Below are 19,564 nucleotides of genomic sequence, written 5' to 3' on the forward strand. Positions count from 1 at the left end.
CAACAAATGGTCCTGGAGTAACTAGATGTGGACACTTAGAAGATTGCAGGTAGATCCATATCTATTGACATGCATAAAACTTAAGTCCAAATGGATCAAAGAACTCAACTTAAATCAAGGCACACTGAGCCTCTTAGAAGAGAAAGTGGGGGTACCCTTGAACAAATTGGTACAGGATACAGCTTCCTGAATGTAACACCAGCAGTACAGACACTGAGATCAACAATAAATGGGGCTTCCTGAAACTGAGAAGCTTCTGCAAGGCCAAGGACACAGTCAACAAGACAAAAAGGCAGTCCACAGAATGGGAAAAGATATTCACACATCACATCTGACAGAGGGATGATTTCTGAAATCTACAAAGAATCAAGAAGCAAGTCTCCAAAACACCAAAGGTTCCAATTAAAAAGTGGGATACAGAACTAAATAGAAAATTCTCAATAGAGGAGTGTAAAGTGGCTGAGAGACACTTAAGAAAGTGGTCCACATCCCTAGTCATCTGGGAAATGCAAATCAAAACAATTCTGAGATACCATATTACTCCTGTCAGAATGGCTAAAACAAAAAAACATCAATGACAGTTTATGCTGGAGAGGAGGTAGAGAAAGGGGTACACTCTTCCACTGCTGGTGGGAGTGCGAACTCATACAGCTACTATGGAAATCAGATTCCTCTGAAAAATGGGAATCAGTCTAACACAAGACCCAGCAATTTCCACTCTTAGGCATATATCCAAAAGATGCACATTCATACAACAAGGACATATGTTCTACTATGTTCATAACAGCATTATTTGTAATAGCCAGAACCTTGAATCTACCTATATGCCCCTCAACCAGAGTGGACAGAGAAAATGTGGTACATTTATACAATGGAGTACTACTCAGTGGAAAAAATGGAATCTTGAAATTTGTAGGCAAATGGATGGAACTAAAAGAGACCATCCTAAGTGAGGCAACCCAGTCACAGAAAGACAAACATGGTATGTACTCACTCATATATGGATTTTAGACACAGAGCAAATTATTATCAGCCTACAATATAGTCCCGAAGAGAAACAAGGAAATAAGGAGGACCATAAGAAAGACATACACAGTCCCCTAGTGAAGCAGAAAAGACAAGAGCACTCTAACAAATTGGGAGCAAGGGGAGAGGGTAGATGGAAGTAGGAGAAAGATGAGTAGAGAAGAGGAGGGGGGAGAAGTACATGAGGGAGCAGGAAGATTGAGTGGGAAGAGGAATAAAAGAGAACAAGTAAAGGGACACATCAATAGAGGGAGCCACTATAGGTTTAATGAGACATTTCGCACTAGAAAAGTGTACAGAAATCCATAAGAAAGACCCAACCAGGAACCAAAGCAATAGTGGATACTCTACCTTAAGTGCTCTTCTCCTATAGTGAGAATGATGACTACCTTAAATCCAACCTAGAGCCTTCATTCAGTAACTTATGGAAGCAGAAGGAGAGATCCACAGCTAAATACTGAGCCAAACTCCTGGAATCCAGCCTCAGAGAGAGAGGAGTGATATTACGCACAATCTCCAGGTGATCATATGGCAGAATCTCATTGTTCTCACCTTGGAAAGGCTCGTGATTATGTTGTATGTTCAAGACAAATGTCCCAGTGAATTAAGATGGTGTAGGGAAACATTTACTCAGTTCTTTAATTAGTAAAAAGCATTCATATTTTTTCAGTTTTGTAATGAACAGTCTTATTCTTGTGCCCTTAAAGTGAGCTATTTCTTTAGCACCTTATTCATGAGAGTGTAAATTGGGACATCACTTCTGCAAATCTGTTGCAAGCAGAAATCAAAAGTCTACAAAATTTTCTTACATCTTGACCTAATTATTCAAGTTATGTACATAGAAAATTTTTTCTGTACTGAAAAATGAGAATTTTCCATCAATGTACATGCATAAGTTTACTTATTACATCCATAATTGTAAATTATATGTCATGTAAACAATCTATAATTTCTAAAATTAAACACAAAAATCTTAAGGAATGACTAGAGATTGTGATAGAAAATACAGTGTAATATTATACTACGAAATGATTTTTTAGATATGGGCATGTTATAACACATAAATCTACCATATTATACATGTGCATATGTGTTATATGTAGATGGAAGTTTCTACAGCTGTTCAGTCCCAAATAAACCCAAAGAATCTTATATTAATTATAAACTGTCTGGCATATTGCTCAGGTTTATTACTAATAAACTCTTACAACTCTAATTAACACATAACTCTTATCTGTGTTTAGCCACATGACATGGTATGTTTTCTCAGTAAAGCATTCTCAACTTGCTTCTGGCTGTTGACTGCATCTCTGCCTTCCCTCTTCTCAGAATTGTCTAGTCTGGGAGTCCCAACTATATGCCCTGCCTGGCCACTGGCCAATCAGCATTTTATTAAACCATTAAGAGTGACAAATCTCTATAGTGTACAAGAGCATTATTCCCATATCAATTATATTTGTATTATATACAATATCCTTAATTTGAGTAAAAAATAACTAGAAAATATGGTTCTTAATTATTTTAAACATACCATTTTATTTGAGATTTTATGATAGGAACATTTCTTTAAATATTCACACAAATTTAATTTGTAACTAAAAGCTCATAATTCTTTGTACAAATTGAATCACGCCAGGAAATAGACTTTCAAATTGTGGTAAAATACATACTTATGAGTGTTAATGAAGGACAGCCTCTTTAAATAGGATTGTGAGAAAGAAGATCAACATATAAGAAACCAGACACAGCGAACTAGGATTTTCTAGGAAGTAAAAACCAATTTAAAGGACTGTAAATTAGGACAAAATCAGTGATTGGATATTTGAAATCATTATGCTGGACATTTGGAAGCATGTATGGAAAGGATGAGAGGCCAGGGACAGCTACAAGGTCCAAAATACCCTACATTGTAAGCCAGGAAGGAGCCAGAATTCAATTTTTAAAATAATAGAAAAATCAATGGAAGATTTGAAGAGGGATGATGCTCTGATGTGATCTAATTTTTCCTGCTGTTGAAGAAAGAGTTTTGTAAAATCAAGCACAAGCCAAGGACCTGGGTTGGGATCAATTTCATCTTTGAATGCCATGGGAAGCATGCTCTTGGATGACTTGTGGAAGTCATGTGCACTTGCAGTCTTAAGAGTATATGAATCAGTTTTTCTCTTTGAGCTGTCACTCCAAAGACTATCTCTCAATATGGTGGCATCCAGGAAGAGGGGAAACTAATAATTCAAGAGATAGAATGAAGTTTAGAAAAGCATTTATTTTAATTGGCTGTCTGTGGTATACTTGCTTAGAGCAGTAATCCATATTTGATCACTTTCAGTGGGAATGACTTCGGAAACCACAGTCTAAGATATGTCATTATTTCTAATGTCCCTTTTTAAACCAAAGTACTAAGTAGTTGAGGAGACCATAGTTACCGAAAGGAAAAGAAACAACAAAACAATATAAGAATCTGCATTAAGGGCTTGTGTCTTTGTATTTTAAAAGTTCACTGTACATATTACTTGACAAGAATTGTGAAATTGTATTTGAACAACACTGCTTCAGAATCTAGTTCTAACAGGTGTCATTTAATTTGGTTAGAATGAGTAAAAAACTATTGTAGTTTTTCCAGCACTCAAATCTCAGATATTATGTGTATATTTCTTAAGTTAATATAAGTCTGTACAGTTATTCCTCCATTTCTCTAGGGAATTGGCTCCATCACCCTCTGCATATACCAAAAACGCAAGTGTGCTTAAGTGTACTTTGCATATGATTGACAAATGTCCTGCCACCTGCTTCAAATAATCTCTATATCATTTAACACTTGTAAATCAGCATACTGACTGTACCAATATTCTTGTCTTACAGTATTGTCCATAACAAGTGAAATGTCTGTGCATGTTCAATAGAGATGCAGTATCTGTTTTCAAATATTTTATCCACAATTAGTTTAACCAAGGGAAATCTGTGACTGTACTTTTTTTTATTCTTCTCTCACATGTTATACCCCAACTGGTCTCTCCTCCCTCCCCTCTCCCGTGAATATACTGCTATAATAACTACCCACCTGTCAACACTTGAAGATGTTAAATTCATTGTTTAATGATTTATATTTTTCTCTTCACATTTTAGATAACTTCATAAAATTTTATAAGTTGTAGTTTTCTTACCAAGAAAAGCCAAAAAAACTGAGTTTCTTACAGTTATCCCTTATCTCTGTCTTCCTGTTTTTATTTTGGAGCAGATAGAAAAAGGGATTTTAGTTTGCACATATGAAAAGTCTGTGACATATGTAAATCTTCCCTAAATTTTCAAATTACAGTTGTCTCAAAAATAAAAAATTTAAAAACAGGAGAAAATTAAGTCTATAAGAAACTGACCATGCCAATTTTTCTTGTAACGAATGTTTGTAAGAGATCTATAGATAGTTTGATCATAACAACCCTGCCAGTAGTTCGCTTAATTTCTGCAGTTTCAACAATGTCCAGTTTCCTTATTTAGGACTTATTGCCTTTACTTATGAGTAGTCCTAGAAGCCTTTGAAACTTTTGCAGTATCTTCCTTTATCAGCCAAGGATTCTTCTGCTTTAGGAAGAAGACAGATGGTAAGTCTGTCTTCTTTCACCTGCCTCTGGTACTTTCATCTTTTGGCTTAAGGCACTAACTGTTCCATGGGTCTAGAATACCCATGCTGTCCTCTGGAGTTTGTTGAAATATTAAAGAATTGGGGAATTTGGAGAAGAAATAAAATTTATTGAGAAGTGGGGTATTCATCAGAGGCTAACATTTTAGCAAGCAATCATCAAATTTAGAGTTGGTGGTTAGTTAAAAATTAACCAAAAGAATAGTGACCTTTTATGTGACCACTATCTTCAAGTGTGAAACTGGTAACAGTGTCGCAGTGACAGTCATGGATTCTTCCTTCCTGCTCCAGAGTTAACAAAAGCAAATTATAAACTTGCTGTAATCAATTTAGTGCTACGTCCAGGGTCAGAAACTATGCTCAGTTTTTTTGCCATATGTAACACTCTTGAAGTGATCCCAAGTCAAATCCAAGAGTAATAGAATGACTTTGATTAATTCATCTTTGGTTGAACCTGAAAATTGGAGAGCAGGTTTCTTGCTAGATGCTCATATCACCATGGACAGATTCAGTTTATACTTCCACCTCAATATAAAAACTCAACAAAGAAAACCTAAAAGATCCAGTACTTTATTCTCTCCTGATCATTCTTCTCCTACTTATTTAAAGTTCCTTTTTCCTTTCCTTGTATGTCTACTCCATTCTGTTTTGGGGCAAGTTACTAAAAGGGAGCTGTCACTAATGTTAGGCTACTCCCAGGGACCAAGGTGATTCTCCTGGTATTAGGTTCCAGAATCAAGGCTTAGACAAGAATACTCAACTAATGATCAGTGTGGACTCTGATAAAATCAGTAGATTGAAACCACAAATAATCAATATATCTTTATTACTTAGTTATTTAAATTTTATCAACAGAGAAAAGAGATATACATTGTGAGGATTTATGTAAAAGATTAGACAAACTATGCAACATCTATTTTAAAGACTGAAATATGTTATTGGAACTAGAGATCATTGTGAGAGCCCAAGAGCCCCAGTTATTCAGTTTATCCATAAGATCTGAAGCCAGGTTGCAAAAATGTGCAGTTTACAAAAAATATGTTGCTTTTACATCGGAATTATGCATGTGGCTTCCATCATTGTCTCAACACTCCCAGGGCTGTCAGAATCAGCATCTTCACAATGTTTTTCAAACTGTCGTCACTCGTCTCATGGTAGAAACTATATTCTATGAAGGATAATGGGGGAATGGTGCATGTTCTAAAAAGGCTCCTCTTTTATGTATACTTACCTGAATTAGAGAGCTATTTTGTTCAGTTTGTCTTATGTTCCAATATTCAATGCATTTTTATTTGCTTTAGTTATGGTTTTATTTTAATATAAAAGTCAATTTCTCATTTATACCTCCTAGCGCCTATTGACAGAAGCACATGACTCTTTCCAGTCATATGGGAACCAACAACTCACAGACAATAATTCAAAGAATTCTAATTACAATTCATTCTTTGTACTTGTTTGACTGTTTAGAATTTTGTTTTGATAAAGTACACTCTGAAATAATTAATGAAAAAATACTGTAAGATACTATACTTTTAGATTTTTCAATTTTAAACTATGCAATTATTTGGAATGTGCTTTTATGGGGATTGCATTGCATCTGTACACTGCTTGTGGTAGGCTGGCAATTTTCACTATACTATCAACCCATGAGCATAGGATAACTCCGTATCTTTCAGCAACTTCTTCAGCTTTTTTGTTTAGTGTCTATCTTGGTTTGTTTTCTGTTGCTGTGATAAGACCCCAATGACAAGGGCAATTTAAAACAGAAAGTGTTTAGCTTGGACTTATTGTTTCAGAGAGTTGGAGTGAATTATGGCAAAGGAAAGACTTTTCAGAAGAAATGGTTATGAGCTCATAATTTCATCTACAATCACAAGGCAAAAGAGTGACATGGGTTTTTGGAAGCACCAAAGCCTGCCCTACCTACACACTTCCACCAAGGCCACACCTCCTAATCCTTCTAAGAAGTTCCAACAACTGAGTACCAACTACTCAAATATGTGAGTTTACAGGGACCATTCTTGTTCAAGCCATTACAAGTGCCTTAAAGTTTTCATTTTTCTAATATTTCATTTACTTGATAATTTTCCTAAGATTTTTAAAATGCTGTGGGATTATTTCCCCTGTTGTTTGCTAAGTATGTTTGGTTTTAAACTATAGAAAGACCATTGATTTTTTCTATATTAATTTTTAATCATACTACATTGCTGAAATTATATATAAGATGTAAGAATTTTTAAGGTCAAGGTGAGGGGTATAAAACATCAGGATATAAAAGAAAGAATGGGAAAGAATAACCAAACATTAAGACCTTTGAAATTTTTACATGGAGTTCAGAAGTGGTGGCACATGTCTTTAATACTAGCATTCTGAAAGTGGAGCCAAGAAGATCTATGTAAATTCAAGGCCAGCCTGGTTTACAAAGTTAATCCCAAGATAGCCAAGGACACATAGAGAAACTCTTCCTTGAAAAACCAAAAATACATATATGGAAATCTACTTTATACATGCATGCATATATACATACATGCATACATACATACACATATATATATACACACATACACACACACACCTACACATACACACAAATACAGAGTTGAAGTGATATTCCCAATATTAAAGGAACAATGTCTCTCCCAGATAAACCATTAAAACAAAAAAAAATTGATAGGTAGAGGTTACCTCTGTTGATCAGTGAAATCTCATTGATACATTCCAACACTATATGCTATTGCCATTGCTTTAAGTGATATTCCATAACCTGAACATAAAATCACATTGATACTGACACTACAAATCTGAGTTGTACAATTCTAGCAGGCTATGATAATGATCACAAAGGAAATGCGTGCCCACTAGTGTAATGGTGGCATGAACTTCCTGGGCATAACCAACTACTTTCCAATTGAAATTAAATCCAATCCACAAGATGAACCCTATATCTGGATTCATTATCAGGTCTTGAAACTATGGTTAGACATGTCATAGGTCCTTAGGAAAAATCTACTATTATTTTTCGAAGTAGACAGAGCATTTACCTGACTCCTAATGATGTATCCTTATAGCTATAGATTAATGGATCTCTCAGCCCCCATCAAAAGAACTTCTATTTTCATTAGACAGTGATTCACACAGATACCCACAACCCAAAATTGGCTAAGGTACAGAAAAGAGACTGAGGTTCTATTCTTAAATGGAACACACATAATACATTCCCTCACATTAAGGATCAGATATCATCACAGAATATGTAGAAAGAAAGCAAGAGCCAGAGGAAATGGTTAACTACAGGAAAATAGTGTTCTCTAGACTCAGCAGGGCAGTTGCACATATGAACTCGCAGTGATTTTTGGCAGCATGGATGCAATATGTAGCCAAAGTCAGAGCAAATCCCAGCCTGGGGAGGGGAGTTGGGCATGACATCGTACCCCAAAGTGTGGCACTTTTGCCAATTGTTAATTCCTGGAAGAAGTGTCACTTTTCTCTAAAGGTGCAGCCACTGGTAAATAGACTATGCTCCACCAGTGGTAGGACTTATGTCCATAAGCCTTGGGAAAAAAATGGTCTTGATGGGAAAAAAGCAGGACACAAAATAAGTGGGTGGAGAAAGGGGCATGGATCTGGAAAGAGTTGGGTAAAGGAAGGGTTGAACATGATGCAAAGTACAGTTTTTTTAATTCTCAAAGAAATAATAAGTAGTAGTAAATAAACACATCGGTTTTCAAAGTTAGGAAATAATGAAGGTATTAAGGGGGCACAATCTTTCTTTTTATTTATAAGGGCATTCCTAGACAAATTAACTGTGATGGGGAGGCCAATCATGAATGTAGGCAATGGCATCTCATGGGGTAGTGTCTCAGACCGAATAAAATGTTAGGAGGAAGCCAGGTGAACACAGCATTCCCTTCTAACTGCAGATAGCTTGCCACCTGTAGACAAGATGCAACCTGTTGCAGCAGACCCCTTCTTCTATCAACTGCCAAATGCCATACCTCACCATCCACGATGGACTGAGTCACCTGAACCTCAGAATAAATATTTCCTGTTTCTGTGGTGTGCTCTGTCACAGCAATGAAAAAAGGAAGCAATACACTGTCTTTCAGGTTTTAATCTCCCAAAGAAGCATGTTCAAAGTAGTGTGTAATATCTATTTCAGGGTCATTGGACAAAATTGTCAACAGGTTCCATTTATTTTTACAAGGCATGCTTGGGAGTAATTAATCATTATTCAATCAGAATGGCTGAGAGTGGGGACATGTCAAATATCTAAACTCAATTTTACTCACCGGCTACTTGACTTTTCATTCACATCTATGGAGACATTTGCTGAAGATAAAGATCCATAAACAGTTCTCATCTCTGTCTCTTTAAGAACTCAGATGAAGACAAGGCGAGAAAGTTTTAGCAACTTTTTTGTCATCTCAAAATTTCTTGTTTACAGTTGCCTCACACACAAAGTTGATGGAGGAAAAATAAGGAACTAAAAATAAGCAAGGTCTTTTTGTTCACAGGGGTAATGCAGTTACATAAGTCAAAGTGGCAGGTCATATGAAACCTTCTGTGATTCCTTGGGGTTTCTGTCTCATTTCACAGCCTAGCAAACAGTGAAACAGTAGGATATATATTTTTCAATTAGGTTGTCAATATTTTGACCAAACAACCTATTTATAACATGCAGGTTTACTGTTCTGCTGTGAGAACCACTAGAAACTGCTGTGTCCTGAAGTCAGCTTGAGGATTTGAAGCTGCCTGATGGGGTAACACATGCCAGCTTGATGCCCACTTTTCTTCTCCCTGTTTATCAAGCAGGGCTAGCAAACTCATAGCAGGCTTATTAGTATGTGAAACATTCACCTTTGGATATTGTACATGCCATTACTAAACCCAGAGTAGAAGTATTATTTCAGATGAGATAAAATGTAGAGAATCATGAATCTATTTTGAGATATGTATTCATATGTAACATGTAAAATAGACATCTGTATCTAGTTTACTTGATAGACTGATTTCCTAGCATATATGGAGCCTTGGGATTGATTAGTAGCATTGTATAAAACTAGATGTGGTGAGGATTGTCTATAATTCTATCAAGACTTAGGTAGAGGCAAGAAGATTTCGCAGCCACATTGCAAGTTTGAGACCAGCCTGGAGTACATAAGTCCGTGCAGCCAAGAAAAAAAAAATTGAAATCAGAGTTGTAAAGGACAATGGATGAGTTGTTTTAATGCAAAAGATGAAAAATGACTTGGTTTTCTGTTTTCTTTTCTTTGATTGAAGAAATATCAACCTTTTCTCTCCTTTCATAAACATTAGCTTCCTTTGATCACAGCTGGTCTGTTTTTTGGGGAAAGAATGGATACTCTTGTTTTCTGAAGTCTTATTTACAATCTATGCTTCTCCACCTCTTCATTTCTTTTCTAAGTATAAGGGCCTAAGTGAATGCATCTGATTATGTGCTAGCTGAATGCATGTTTACATGCTATATAATTATGTGCATTGAAAACTCATATTTAACATATTTTGCAGATAATCCAATAGCAAAATAGAACTGAATGTATATTGCAAAACACAAAACACTATAAAAATATTGTTATAATTACTGAAATGTACAAGTACATAGAGGTATATAGGATCATACATATTCTACTAATTGAATTATTATTTCTTAAAATTTTACTAATACTTATGCTTAAACAGTTGGATAATAAAGACTAAATCACAGTGTGAAGAAGTAAAAGAAGCAAGAAGAAAATCAACATTTAGGTCATATATTTAAGTCAATGGTTTCTGCTTTGCTTGCACCAGATTCCTTAGACAGGAGAAATTCAGTGTCCACAATGGAATGACCCAAATCACATAGAGAATTCTGGGAAGCAGAATTCTCTCAAGGCAAGTAAGTTTAATGTGTTCCAAAAAGCTCAAATGTACAGTATAAATTATAAGACAAGCATAATGTAGGTAAGTACATAATGAGGCTATTCAGGACATAATTGAACACTTTTGAAATAATTTTGTTTGGAAGCATTGTTTGACATATCTGGATGTATGAATCCATAGGAGATCAACAGAAACTTTTAAAAGATACTTATCTCCTCTGTGTATGTTCTTGTTGGTTATGAAAAACTGACAGGAGACCACAAGTGAAATCCCCAGTAACTATCTTTATACTTTGCTTAAATACTAATGATTCTAACTAAGAATCAGAGATGAGACAGTTCCTACACATTGGCTAGCTTCTGTGAGATCACTACAAAGAATGATGCAACATTCCACCCCAACTTCCTTTATACTGCAATGTTTCTCTTCTATTCAAGATACAAAAATACCTAACCTTTAACTGAAAACAATACTTGTTTTTATCTATGTGTTACCAAGTGTTATTTCAATATGTGTATATAATGTAGAATGATCAAAGGAATGCATTTAGTGTGTACTGCTTCAAATATTTAAATGTTGCAGTGTGAAAACATAAAATCCTGTTTTGGTTGTCTCAGGAAGATGAAACAAATATGACATGTTGGGACCCAAAAAAGTTTAACTCAGAAAAATGGAGAATAAAAGGACAGCTAGCAGAGCTATTGGGAGGAAGGTTTCTTGGGGACAAAGAAGACATAGGTTGATGAGTACAGGGTTGTAGTTAGAAAGCAATGAGTTCTGAGATTGTACTGTAAAATTAATCAATTAACGATGTCTTGATCTCCTGTTCCTATATCCCACTCATTAATTCAGTTTTAGTAACAGAATATTGCTCTGCCCATCAGCTTGGAGGGAAAGACATATATGTTGAATGTAGGGAAATTAAATGATATTGGTTATTTTAAGGAAACATTGTTCATGTGCCCATTGCCTTCACAGACAATGATTTACTTCTACCTTCTGTAACTCTTTGTCCCCCTCAAAAACTGTATGCCTATAAATGGACTGATCGCTATTACTGATCCAACAGAATTACATCAATGATGGAAAGAAGAAGCAGTGTTTACCCACCCAAAATGCCTAACATACTTACTAAGCCAAATATTATCCCAGGCCTGACAACAGTTTCTTTTTTTTTTTCTCAATAGATGTTTTTATTTAAATTAGAAATGTGAATGTTTCACATGTCAGTCCCAGCTCGCTCTCCCATCCCTCCTCCATTGTCCCTCCACCAGCCCTCCAACCCCCCACCCAATCCCCACATCATTCCCCAGGGAGGGTGAGGCCCTCCTTGGAGGGGGGGGATCTCTAAAGTCTGTCATTTCATCCTGGGCAGGACCTAGACCCGTCCCCATATGTCCAGGCTGAGAGAGCATCCCTCTATTTGGAATGGGCTCCCAAAGCTCATTCATAAACCATGGAGAACACTGATCTACTACCCAAGGCCCCAGTGATTTCTGTGGCCTCCTCCCTGGCACTACATTCATGGAGTCTGGATCCGTCTCCTGTTGGCCTCTCAGCCATCAGTCTGGGATTCAAGAGCTCCCCCTTATCCGGTCAGCTGTTTATGTGGGTTTCATCATCATGGTGTTGAACCCTTTGCTCATCACTCCTCCATCTCTGTCACTAGGTTCCAGGAGTTCAGTTCAGTGTTTAGCTGTGGGTATCTCTCTCTGCTACCACCAATCCCTGGATGAGGGTTTTTGGATGGCATATAGGATAGTCATCAACCCTATCATCAAGGAGGGGCTATTAGTGTAGTCTCTCCACTATTGTTTTGGTTACCAGTTGGTGTTGTCTTTGTAGATCTCTGGAGATCTCACTAGAGTCAGCTCACTCCTCAAGCCTATAATGACTCAATCTATTATGGTATCTCTCATCCAGCTCTCCTCTATTCTTACCTTGACTCAACCTTTCTGCTCCCCCATGCCTTCTTCTCCCTTCCTCTTATCCCCCTCTGTTTTTATTGGTTCCCTCTCCCCTCCCCCGATGTTCCCAATGTGCTCAGGAGATCTTGCCTCATTCCACGTCTCTGGGGTATCATGAATCTCTCTTGGGAACCTCCTTGTTTCCCAGACTCACTGGCACTGGGATTGTAGGCTGACACTCCCCTGATCCATATCAAAAATCCATATATGAGTGAGTACATACCATGTTTGTCTTTTTGTGTCTGGGCTACCTCACTCAGGATGGTTTCCTCTAGTGCCATCCATTTGCCTGAAAATTTCAAGATTCCATTGTTTTTCTCCACTGAGTAGTACTCCATTGTGTAAATGTACCACATTTTCTCTATCCACTCTTCACTTGTGGGGCATCTAGCTATTACATATAATGCTGCTATGAACATAGTGGAACAGACATCCTTGTTGTGTGAATGGGAATCTTTTGGGTATATGCCTAAGAGTGGAATTGCTGGGTCTTGTGGTAGACTCAGACCCATTTTCCTGAGGAATCTCCATACTGATTTCCACAGTGGCTGTACTAGTTGGCACTCCCACCAGCAGTGGAGGAGTGTTCCCCTTTTTCCACATCCTCTCCAGTACAAACTGTCATTGGTGTTTTTGACTTTCAAAGACATCAGTTTCTTAATCTGTTTTCTTGTGAGAATTTACATGGGTATATCTTCTAGTCTGTGCTAACTTTCATTATTCAGCAGTTTCACTAATATTTGAGCATATATTATTTGCAACTTAATAGTCTTTTAATGCCCAGAAAATACAATTTTATTTTGTTATTATGTGTTTTGGTCTAGTACATTGATATATCACTGTCAAATTCATCTTATATTCTTAACAAAACATTGCATAAATAATACCAAATAAGTGAATAGAGATATATCTCATTGTCTAACTCTTTCCAAGCAGATCCAAGGCCATGGGTTCAAGATTGTAAACTGTATAAAAATAAACAACAAAGAAAAAATGAACAATAGGATACAGAATGGTGACTTTAAAAGAGTTGTCAGAGACCTCTTTAAAGAAGCAACATACACTAGTGAATGATAAGAGTAACTGCCTCTAGCAGTTGGTTCTGAAAAGTCAACTGCATCAAGGCCAACAACAGTAGACACGAGTGCTTAGTGCTCACAGGTGAGTCTAGTGCTGATGTCTCTGAAGATCAACACAGCTACAATGCTGTTTGGAAAGGCAACAATGCCAGACAAAATGGTAAGGAAGACAAAGGTCCTTTGTGTGCTGTGGTGGGTTATTCAGTTTCACTCTCTGCTAAGTGGAAATGGAAATCACAAGAGGCCTTTAAGGAGGGGACATAATCATCTTCATGCTTTTAAATTTTACCTTATGTCCTCTGTGATAAAGACTGTTTAAAAAATGGAAGAAACAGACTCTGGATAAGAAAGGCTATGGAAAGTATTTTTACTATGTTTTTTTCTATTTTTATTTAAATTTGAAACAAGCTTGTTTTACACATCAATCCCATTGCCTTCTCCCTCACCTCCTCCCCTGTCTCCCACTAAGCCTCCATCCCATCCCCTTTTTGCTCCCCAGGGAGGGTGAGGCCTTCCATGGGGTATCTATCTACAAAGTCTGTCATATCATTTGGAGCACAGCCTAGGCCCTCCCCAGTGTGTCTAGACAGAGAGAGTATCCCTCTATGTGGAATGGGCTCCCAAAGTCCATTCTTTTGCTGGGGGTAAATACTTATCTACCAGAGACCCTATACATTACCAAGGCATCCTCACTGACACCCGTGTTCAGAGTGTCTGGATCAATCCTATGCTCCTTTCCCAGCTATCAGTCAGGGGTCCATGAGCTTCATGTTGTTCAGGTTAGCTGTTTATGTGGGTTTCACCAGCCTGGTATTGACCCCTTTGCTGATTACTTTTCCCTCTCTGCAACTGGCTTCTAGGAGTTCAGTTCAGTGTTTAGCTGTGGGTGTCTGCTTCTTCCTCCATCAGCAAGTGGATGAAGGCTCTAGGAAGGTATATAAGAAAGCCATCAATCTCATTATTCAGGAAGGGCATTTAAGGTAACATCTCCAATGTTGCTTAGACTGTTAGTTATTATCATCCTTGTAAATATCTGGACATTTACCTAGGGCCAGATTTCTCTTTAAACCTATAATGGTTTCCTGTATTATGGTATCTCTTATCTTGTTCTCCTCCATTCTTCCCCCAACTAAAACTTCCTCTTCTCTCGTCTTCTACCCTTCTCTTTCTCCTAGCTCCCTCTCCCCTCCTGAATGCTGCCAATTTGCTCAGAACACCTTGCCATTTTTCCCTTCTCCAGGGGAATACATATGTCTCTTTTAGGGTCCCCCATGGTTCCTAGGTTCTCTGGCATTGTGGGTTGTAGGCTGCTAATTCTTTGCTTTATGTCTAAAATTCACTTATGAATGAGCAAATCCCACGTTTGTCTTTTTGTGACTGGGTGCCTCGCTCAGAATGGTTTCTTCTAATGACATCTATTTGCCTGCAAATTTAAAGATTCCATTGTTTGTTTTCTGATGAATAGTGCTCCATTGTGCAAAAGTACCACTGTTTCTCTATTCATTCTTTAGTTTAGGGGCATCTAGGTTGCGTCAAGATTCTGGCTATTACAAGTAATGCTGTTATGAACATAATTGAACAGATGTCTTTGTTATATGAATGTGCATCTTTTGGGTATATACTTAAGAGAGGAATTGCTGGTAGACTGATTCCCATTTTCCTGAGGAATCTCCATACTGATTACCAAAGTGGTTGTACAAGTTTGTACTCCCATCAGCAGTGGAAGAGTATTCCCCTTTTCTATAATCCTCTCCAGCATAAACTGTCATTGGTGTTTTTGATTTTAGCCATCCTGTTAGGAGTAAGATGGTATTTCAGAGTTGTTTTAATTTCATTTTCCTGATGACATGAAGCATGTTGAGCACTTCCTTAAGGGTCTATCAGCCATTTTAGATTCCTCTATTGAGAATTCTCTAGTTAATTCTGCACCCAAATTTTAAATTGGGTTATTTGGTGTTTTGGTACCTAAATAAAAGTTATTTTTTAATAAAAGAGGTATTTTCCAAAGATGTTTTTATTATTTTGTTTTGGTTTACTTTTTCTTGAGACAGGGTATCACTATGTACCTCTAACTGGCTCCTAAATCAAGATTCTCCTGCCTCAAACTCATAAGTACATGGATTTATTCCAATTTTTTGTACCTGTAGAGGTTTGACATGTTGCCAAGGATGTGGTTAGTTTGGTAGAAGGTTCCATGTGGTGCTGAGAAGAAGGTATGTTCTTTTGTGTTTGGATGGAATGTTCTATAGATGTCTGTTAAACCCAATTGAGTCGTAACTTCTGTTAGTTCCTTTGTCTCTTATTTAAGTTTCTGTCTGGTGGTCCTGTCTAGTGGTGAGAGTGGGGTATTGAAGGCTCCCACTATAACTGAGTGAGGCCTTACTTATGATTTGTGTTTTAGTAATGTTTCTTTTATGAACATTGGTGCCTTTGTATTTGGGGCAAAGCTGTTCAGAATTGAGACTTCTTCCTGATGGATTTTTTTCCTGTGATGAATATGAAATGACCTTCTTCATCTCTTTTGATTGATTTTAGTTTGAAGTCTAATTTGTTAGATACTAGGATAGCTACACCAGATAGTTTCTTGGGTCCTTTAGATTGGAAAATCTTATCCCAACCCTTTACTCTGAGGTAATGTCTGTCTTGGAATTTTAGGTGTGTTTCCTGTATGCAGCAGAAGGGTGGATTCTATCTTCGTATCCATTCTGTTAGCCTGTGTATTTTTGGTTTGTTTGTTTTTTTCTTTTTTTTTTAAATTTAACTTTTAACACATGTTACTCTCTTTTTATAGGCAAGTTAAGACCATTAATGTTGAGGGACATTAAGGACAACCGAGTGTTACTTCTTGTTTGCTTTAGATTTGGTGGTGGTAGTGGTATTGTGTGTGAATTTGCCCCACTTTTTCTATTGGCTTTTGGTAAAAATGTATTATCTATTGCCTATATTTTTGTGAGTGTAGTTACTTCCTTAGGTTGGAGTTTTCCTTCTGTACTTCCTGTAGTGCTGGATTGGTGGATATATATTGTTTAAATATGGTTTTGTCCTGGAATATCTTGCTTTATCCACCTATAATGATTGAAAGCTTTGCTGGGTATAGAAGCATGGGCTGGCATTTGAGATCTGTTAGTGTTCGCAGAATATCTATCCAGGATCTTCTGGCTTTCAGAGTTCCCATGGAGCACTCAGGTGTAATTCTTAAAGGTTTGTTTTTATATGTTACTTGGTCTTTATCCTTATCTGCTCTTAATATTCTTTCTTTATTATGTATGTTTGAGGTTTTTATTGTTATGTGGCAACAGGCCTTTTTTGTTGTCCACTCTATTTTGTACTCTCATAGGCTTGTCTTTCTTTAGGTTGGGAAAGTTTTCTGCCATGATTTTGTTAAATATGTTTTCTGAATCTTTATTTTGGGCTTCTTCACCTTCTTCTCTACGTATTATTCTTAGGTTTGGTCATTTCATGGTGTCCAATATTTTAACTGTTTTAATTGTTTCTTGTAATTTTTGGTTTGCCTTTTCTTCCATTTCTTTAAAGGATTTCTCATTTCCTTTTTTAGGGTTTCTCTCATCTTCATGAAGTTTTTTTAAGGCAGTTCTCTTCTGCTTCTTCTGTGTTGGGATGTTCAGTTATTGCTGGTGTAGACTCCCTAGACTCTGGTTGTGTCATATTGTTTTTTTCTGCTGTTGAATATGCTCTTATATTGTCATCTTCCCATTCCTTCTTCCAGTTGGTGCAGGTGGGGTCTCTTCCTCCCCTTGTGGGTATGGGTCAAAAGTTTTCTTCTGGTGGGTGCAAGCAGTTCCCATACAATGATGGGTGCCATGGTGGGTTCAGGCAAGTCTGAAGCAATCCCTCTCCAGATGGGTGGGAACTGGACAGTGCTATCAGCAGATGATATGCAAAAGTTTATACATATTTCGCAGTGCCATGCTGTGTGCTAAATGCTTGTTACTTCTAGAAACAGTTTGAACACTGCTCTTGTCCATACAAAATTTTTAATCATAAGGGGATATTGTAGATGGAATGATGATCAATGAATGTATGGAGAGACTTCCTTGAAAGGTGATAAAGAGGGTCTTCTATGCATTGGGAATATAGAGATGGGTGAATGGAACAGGGTCATCATATTTATATAGATCACATCATATATTGGCTAACAATGACAGGTCCTCATCCTTTGAAATGCTCTATTTCAGCCTCTCCAGTTCTAATTTAAAGCAAAAGCAGTTACATGTCTAACATTTGTTATTTTCTCATTCACAGACAACCTTATTGAAAATGAATATTCAGATCAAAATATACTTTTATTACAAATAGCATAATTATAAATGAGTTAAAAGACTAAAGTTCCTTTAAGAATATGTCTTTTAAAAAGATGGATTACTTGCAAATAATAATTTGAAATCTTTAATAAAAATATGATCAACATGAAGAATAGGATGAGCTTATGATAGAAAGTCAAATATTCCATGCTTTCAGAGCTATGGTCCCACCCAACTCACATTATTTCTCCCATTATGCCTCTTGCGTGCGTACCTCCTGAGGGCTTGTTGGAAATCAAAGAATGACTGAATTCACATGACATTATGGAAAGAAAGACCTTTAGTTCAAATTTCAAGACTCTTGACTTTGGTCAAGTGAGGATTATTTCTTTACACTCATGGAACATTTGTATCTCTGCATCCCAAGTTCCATTTTTTCTGGGACTTTTAAACATTTTTAGAAAATGTTTTAATGACCACAGAAAGGATGATGTTTTACATTGAGTTTGGCTTTGAAGGAAATGTTTTCACAAGGAATGAGAGTTAGGAACATTACTGTCTAGGTCACTCCAATAATGCAGCTACTTTTAAAAACATTTTTATTTAACTTTATGTATGTCACTTTCAGTTCCCTCTCCCTCCTCTCCTCCCTCATCCCCGGATCCTCCCAAACCCTCATATCCACCCCATCCCCCCTCCATTCCCTTGGGAGGGCAAGGGCCTCCATGAGGGATTTCCAGAGTCTGTCACATCATCCCGGGAATGGTCCAACCCATGTGTCCAGGCTGAGAGACCATCCCTCCATGTGGCATGGGCTCCCAAAGTCTCTCTGTATGCCAGGAATAAATACTGCCACACTCTCCAAGGTCCCACAGAGTGCCAAGGCCTCCTCAATGTCACCCAGATTCGGTGGGAGGATGTCTGGATCAGTCCCATGCTGGCCCCACAATCATCAGTCTGGGGTCCATGTGATGCCCCTTGTTTAGGTCAGCTACCCCTTTGGGCCTCGCCAGCCCAATTCCAATTCTCTTGGTCATCACTCCTCTTTGCAAGTGGGTTCCAGGAATTCAATTCGGTTCACAGCTGTGGGTGTCTACCTCCGCCTCCATCAGCCAATAGATGAGAGTTCTAGGATGGCATATAAAGCAGTCATCATTCTCACCATCATGGGAGGTCATTTAAGGTAGCCTTAAGGCCAGTTGGTGTCATTCTTGTAGATCAGTGAAGATCTCACTAGTGCCAGATCTCTCCTCCAATTTATAACGACTCCCTCTTTTATGGTATCTCCCGTCTGTTTCTCCTCTATTCTTACACTGGCTCAACCTTCCTGCTCTCCCGTGTCCTCCTCTCTACTCCTCTTCTCTCTCTCTATTTCTTCCATCTCCTTCTGCCCTCCCCTATAATCTGTAATTCTCAAAAATATATATCGCTTACTGACTGAAGCTTCCTATATATATAATTAAAACAATCTTTAAACAGATATGAAAGACAAAGACCTCAAATTTGTCACTATATATACATACAGATATAATATATGTATATATACAGATATATATATATATATATATATATATATTACGTAGATCAGAGGTAGAACTGAAATACCTTAACCAGAGGTAGAATGGTACAGTACAAAATGATAAAAGTGTCTTAAATTGTACCAATATACAAATATCTTAAGCATATTTAAACACATACATATATTAATTTGATAAA

This window comes from Mesocricetus auratus, unplaced genomic scaffold, assembly GCF_017639785.1.
Source record: "Mesocricetus auratus isolate SY011 unplaced genomic scaffold, BCM_Maur_2.0 Super-Scaffold_100714, whole genome shotgun sequence".
Lineage (NCBI taxonomy): Eukaryota > Metazoa > Chordata > Mammalia > Rodentia > Cricetidae > Mesocricetus > Mesocricetus auratus.